Source organism: Polypterus senegalus, chromosome 5 (assembly GCF_016835505.1).
Source record: "Polypterus senegalus isolate Bchr_013 chromosome 5, ASM1683550v1, whole genome shotgun sequence".
NCBI lineage: Eukaryota > Metazoa > Chordata > Cladistia > Polypteriformes > Polypteridae > Polypterus > Polypterus senegalus.
In genome coordinates this window covers 182,994,516-183,001,184 of record NC_053158.1, presented here as the reverse complement: position 1 = coordinate 183,001,184, position 6,669 = coordinate 182,994,516, and positions in this window count along the sequence as shown.

Below are 6,669 nucleotides of genomic sequence, written 5' to 3'. Positions count from 1 at the left end.
AAGTAACTCTTGTCACTGTTGATGTTTAACTGTATGATCTACCATTAGAAAAGGGCTGCACAAATTAGTTCTACATGTGAGAAAAGCCAGGAGCAAACAGAAAGAACACCAGGGCAAGATGAAAGTTTGCCCATGAACACCTAGACAAATGCTAGGACTTCTGGAACAATGTGTTCTGGACAAATTAAACAAAGATAGAGGCATTTAACATGTTTGACGAAAACTGAAGACTGCATTTAATTAGAAGAACCTGATACCCTCTGAATATAATGGTGGTGGACATGTTATGGTTTGGGGCTGTTTTGCTGCATTTGGGCCTGGGCAACTAGCCGTCATAGAATCCACTTTGAATTCTTCATTGTACCAGAGAGTGCCTGCGGAAAATGTGAGATCTTCCACCAGAGGGTTGAAGCCTAGCCAAAAGTAGACCTTTCAACATGACAATGACCCTAAACATATAAGCAAATTCACCAAGGAATGGCTGAAAAGAAATAAATGGAGGATTCTAGAATGTCCAAGTCAAAGCCTGGATCTCAATCCCATTGAGATACAGTGGGAGGATTTGAAACTGGCTGTGCACACAGGATACCCCTCAAACATCAGAAAGCAGAAAGAATTCTGTATGGAGAAATGGGAAGAACTTTCTGACAGTCGATGTCAGAGGGTGCTAGACAGAGGAAATGCTGAGTTGAAGAGGCAATGCCAGCTGTTAGAGCCAAGGGGGGACTTACTTTGTGCACAAATGGAAATGGCATTTCTGTACATTTTTTGTTTGAAAAAATTATAGCAAATTAAATTTTCTTTATAATTTATATCACCTACAGTATATCTAAATATGCAGATTAAAAGAATATCAAATCTAGATGTGTTACAAAAAGGAGAACAAAAACATTTCATGGGGTGTACTTACTTTTTCACATGACCAAACAGGATGGGGTATATAAAAAATAGAACTTTTCAAAAATGTTTCAGCCATGTGAAATCTGTACAAAACGTCACTTACTTTTGCATTCACAGCGATTGTTCATTTTCTAATTCTTGCAGTGCCTTTTTCACGAAGCACAGGAGCATGGCACTTGCACAGATTTTCAGATGTAACATGGGAACATAAAGCACAAAAGCACTCATTAGCATGCATGCTGTAGTTCCAGATGAGACTGTCTAACTATACTGGAGTTTATCTCAAGGTTTCAGATGCTGAAATTGTCACTGAATAATTGGTATAGAAACAGGAGTTAGGAGTTGGCTGATTTGTGTTTTCTATTGAGTAAAATGGAGTTATGAATTCTAATCCATTCTTGTTTGTCATGGTGCCAGTAAGTGGCAATGTGTTGCATGTCAGATATACAGGGAAGAATATCAGTTTACTCTTTACAGAAGACAATTCTAATTCTATTAGATTAATAAAGTATCTATCTATCTATTTATCTACACATATGTACTGTATCAAATTAAACAAACAATAACCAGAAATCTGCGGTTGCTGGCGCCCTGCCCGGGGTTTGTTTCCTGCCTTGTGCCCTGTGTTGGCTGGGATTGGCTCCAGCAGACCCCTGTGACCCTGTAGTTAGGATATAGTGTGTTGGATAATGGATGGAAGGATGGATGGATAATCAGAAATAAATAAAAGTTAGGAACAGAGATGACACTTTTTCTTCATACTTGAATAACTCTTAATGTCACTCATTTGTAACCTGCCAGACATCACAGAGATGGCTAAGTCACCTGGTATGACAGTTGCTATAGATACGAAAAGTTTAAGATGGTTGCTACAGATATAACAGGTTTCTCTTATCAGTAGTAACAATTACAGATTCCTCTAGCATTGCGTGTTTGTTTACTTTAACATGAACAATTCCAGTGGTAACAAACCTAGCCTGTGGGACAAGTACCCCATTTTCTGTGTCAAATAAGGCGGATATATCGTATTGCACTTGTCCCCACTGTGCAATAGTGCTGGAGAGATCCATAAATCCATCTCTTCACCCACCTATTGTCTAACTCACTTATCTAATCCATCTATAAAGGTACATACTAATCTGTATCCCTGAATGGGCCTGTAGGGGCCCAAAGGTTAAGGGAGCCCTCATGGAAATGAAACCAACTGCGTCTCAGAAGCTGAACCCAGCTGTGGAGGTAAGGATTTGTGGCCCCTGCAAAAGTGAGTTTTTGGGCAATATTGCCATTCCAGGAGTGTTTCAGGACCCTTGTGAACTCTGGACACCCTGAACCATACAGAGATAATGATGATGGCTATAAAAATGTTGGTCAGGTAGACCTCGCTAAACCTATAGCTATTGAAAGACTGACCTAGCTTGGTGTCCGAAAGGCCCATTGCATTTACCTTGGCAGTTACTTTTGCTCTTCTTAGTGTGGTGTTGGTGTTATTGTACATTTCTTATAAGAATTTTCATCTTTAAATTTGTTATACATATCTCTATTTAAAGTCACCATCTAATAATAATAATAATAATAATTCTTTGCATTTATATAGCACTTTTCTCACTATTCAAAGTGCTCAGCAATTGCAGGTTAAGGGCCTTGCTCAAGGGCCCAACAGAGCAGAGTCCTTTTTGGCATTTACGGGATTCGAACCAGCAACCTTCCGATTGCCAGTGCAGATCCCTAGCCTCTACAACAAAGGGTTTCCCACTAAAGACACAAGTGTAACAGATTCGCTCCAACCCAGAACCCTGTGGTTCCTAGCACACCTGATTTGGCTTCCATCCTATAATTATCCTCCCATAACTGTTACCATATACATTATGCATATGTTACCTTCTATATCTAATGTTTTGAGAATAGGTGTTTGTGGCATGTTGGTTAGCACTGCCGCGTCTCAGTACTAGGGACTTATATTTTATTCCCAATCTCCACTCAAAGATATATACACGTTATGTTGAATCGCCACTCTAAATGAACTGGTGCCCTATCCACACTTCGATTCTGTTCTGGATATACCACTGTTCAAATAGGCTAAAGCCTCATAAAATATAAATCTGCTTAATCCAACTCAGGGTTTCAGTAGGCTGGACCTGGGTGGAAGGCTGGACAGGATGCCTCTCTGTTGCAGCGATCACCTTCATGTACACTGGGGTCAATTTACATTTATCTCCTTCTTCTTTCGGCTGCTCCCGTTAGGGGTCGCCACAGCGGATCATCTTCTTCCATATCTTTCTGTCCTCTGCATCTTGTTCTGTTACACCCATCACTTGCATGTCCTCTCTCACCACATCCATAACCCTTCGCTTAGGCCTTCCTCTTTTCCTCTTCCCTAGCAGCTCTATCCTTCAAATCCTTCTCCCAATATACCCAGCATCTCTTCTCTGCACATGTCCAGACCAACGCAATCTCACCTCTCTGACTTTGCCTCCCAACCGTCCAACTTGAGCTGACCTTCTAATGTCCTCATTTCTAATCCTATCCATCCTCGTCACACCCAATGCAAATCTTAGCATCTTTAACTCTGCTACCTCCAGCTCTGTCTCCTGCTTTCTGGTCAGTGCCACCGTCTCCAATGCTCATGTTTATTCACTTTATAGACACTTTTATTTACAGTGTCTTAGAAAAGAGCCTGACTGAGAGTCGCCAGACAGTTTGTGTCAGAAACACCATCTACAGTACCATTACACCGAGCACTGGTGCCCCCCAGGGCTGCATACTCAGCCCACTTCTGTTCACTCTGCTGACTCGTGATTGTATTGCAGTGCACAGCTTCAACACCATCATTAAGTTTTTGGATGTCACAACAATGGTAGGTGTCATCAGTAATGGAGATATGACAACTGGGGGACTGGTACAAATGCAACAATCTGCCTTTTAATGTGGACAACACTAAAGAGATGATTGCTGACTTCAGGTGCTGTCCACACTACACTGCACATCAAGGGCTATGCGGTGGAACTGGCAGCTGACCTTACTTGATCAATTAACACCACCTCCATTGCCAAGAAGGTGCAGCAGTATCTTCACTTCCTTCTGCAGCTGAAGAAGGAAAGACTATCTCCCTAAATTCTGTGGGGGTACCATTGAAAGTGTTCTGACCAGCTGTATCACTGTCAGGTTTGGGAACAGCAGTGTCTCTGAGTCCTAAAACAGACAGTGCACACTTCAGAAAAGATTGTTGGCTCCTCTCCGCCTTTCATTGAAGATATCTTTGTAAAGTGTTGTGAAGGACCACTCCCACCCCTCCTATGGTCTCTTTGTCCCACTCCCACCTGGCAGAAGGCACTGTAGCATCTGAACCAGCTCTGCCAGTTACTAAAGCAGCCTCTACTCCTTGGCTAGCTGGACTCAAAACTCTGTGCTGCCCCACTACCCACAGATCTGCCCCAGTAGCAAATTTATATTTGTTACACTTGATATTACTGTTGTTTTTTATTATTAGTTATGACTGTTATTATTTATTAGTATCCACTTATCTTTTATTAATTTGTAATTACTTATTTATCTATTACAGTAAAGTATAGTTCTTTACCTGTTTTGCACCTGTCCTGTGTTTATGTATATTTTGTACCATGGTCCTGTTGAATCTTCAACCATGCCTATCGTATTCTTCCATACGGTGTGTGGATGGTATGACAATAAAGCCACCTGACCTGACTTGACATGAAGAAGTCAACATAATGGAGTAAACATCAGTCTGGGGGACTGTTCAGGAAAAAGTGTTACAGGACAGGGGTACAAAATTGATCCTCACAAAGAGAACACAAAGCTAGTTCATCTTTCCTTACTTACAAGAACCTATCAAAGGCACTATGTATTAAATGGATATTCACTAAACAAAAGGGCCTCCAGATGCTTCTTAAACCCATTGACGTAGTTAGCAGTTTGGAGGGAGCTGGGCAGCTTGTTCCACCAGGGGGAGCTATGTATGAATCGAGACTGGCCTGAAATCTGATACCATATGGAGAAGGCATCACCAGGTGCTGATCTACTATACAGGGTGGTCCAGATCTAATTATGCAGATCCAGATCGTCTGGATGACTTTGATTTATGCGGGGACGATTCCAGTTCGGAGCGAAGACAATTCTTCATGTCGTCAGTTCGTACACTTCTCTATGGTCCAGGATTTTTCAGGTGATTTTCTATGTAATAAACTTAATAAGTTATAGCGTAATGAAAATTGCATAATTAGATCTGGACCACCCTATAGAGCTGTCAGATTAGAAAATTGGAAATACGGGACACTCTTAAAATCTCTCTCTATATTACTATATATATAAATTTGCACATGCCCCCTACACACCCAGACCAATATAGTATATAAAAGTAGAGACATAAGTTAAAAACATAAAGCAAGGATTTTAATGGGTTACGAGGAAAACAAAAGTAAAATCATTTGAAAATTATTTAATACAAGCTAAAAAAAATTCTGTAAAAGTCAAATCATTTGAAAATATTTATTTAATACAGACAACTGGGAAATATTATTATTATTTAATACAGGCAGTTAGAAAAAATGTGGGCAAGTAGTAAGAACACACTCTGTCGACAGTCACTGTATGTTGCAATGCTGATCCTGAACTGCACAGCAGCGCGGCTGGACAGCAAATCGGTAAGAGTGTTGCTGTCCTCAACCAACCAGAACAACTGAACAAGCTACAAACAGGCAGCAACACTCGTGTCCTTGTTACATTTGGGTTATTTTTATCAAGAGAATCTGAGAAAAGAAAGTATAATTACTTATAAAGTTACAACTAAGTACCATAAGAAGGAAGTAAAAATATATTTTTATTACAAAATTTGGGTGTCCCTGAAAGGTGAGTACAGTACACAGAACAAAATGATCAAATATGGGACATGTCCCGTATATAAGGGACATCTGGCAACCCTACGCTGATCACTAGTAGACCAGAGTGGGCGAGAAGGAGCTTAGGACCTCACAGGTGTCCATTCTCCACCAGCAATTGATGTATGTCTCTGTGAATGTGGAAGAGAAAGCCATGCTGACATAAACAGAACATGTAAGCTCCATATGAGTAACGGCCAGGCCTAGTATTCAAGCCTGAGATGCTGGACTTATGAGATGCCCCTCACTCTTATAAATAATGGTTCCTTAATGGAACTATAAGGTTCTTTACTGGGTTGTGTGGTTCCTTGTAGCTCCATTGCTTGTCAAAGCACCATTTCATTCTGGGACTGGTTCTTTAAATATGCAGTTGCTTTTTTGTGCTTTGAAAAACGTCCTAATATGTGGAAAAAACTGAAATGTTTAATGTATGGGTAGGTTACCTGACAGGACACTAACAGATTAAGAAAATCTGAACTGAGCTTGTGTTACTGGACATATGCAACCACTGTCCTTTCAAAAACCAGTTTGTCATCAGTATTTTACAAATCTGTTACCATCTGCGCATGGCTATGTACTGTATGGAGCCTGTTATAGATTGAAAGAAATGAAGGTTCTTTCTCAAACGTTCATGTGGATAGGTCTTTTTGGAACCAAAAATGGTTCCCCTGTGGCACTGCTCTGAAGAACCATTCTGTCACTTTTATTTTTAAGAGTTCTCCTTGGTTGTGTATATTTATATTTTTATTTATTTTCCATAACTTGTCATTTCTGTAATATGTACAGTATTTTTGTATTTGACAAATCCAGAAGCTCTCTGACTAGCATATAGGAATAAACTCTGCTTCAGGTCAGTCCAGATTCTGGTAGTAGCAGC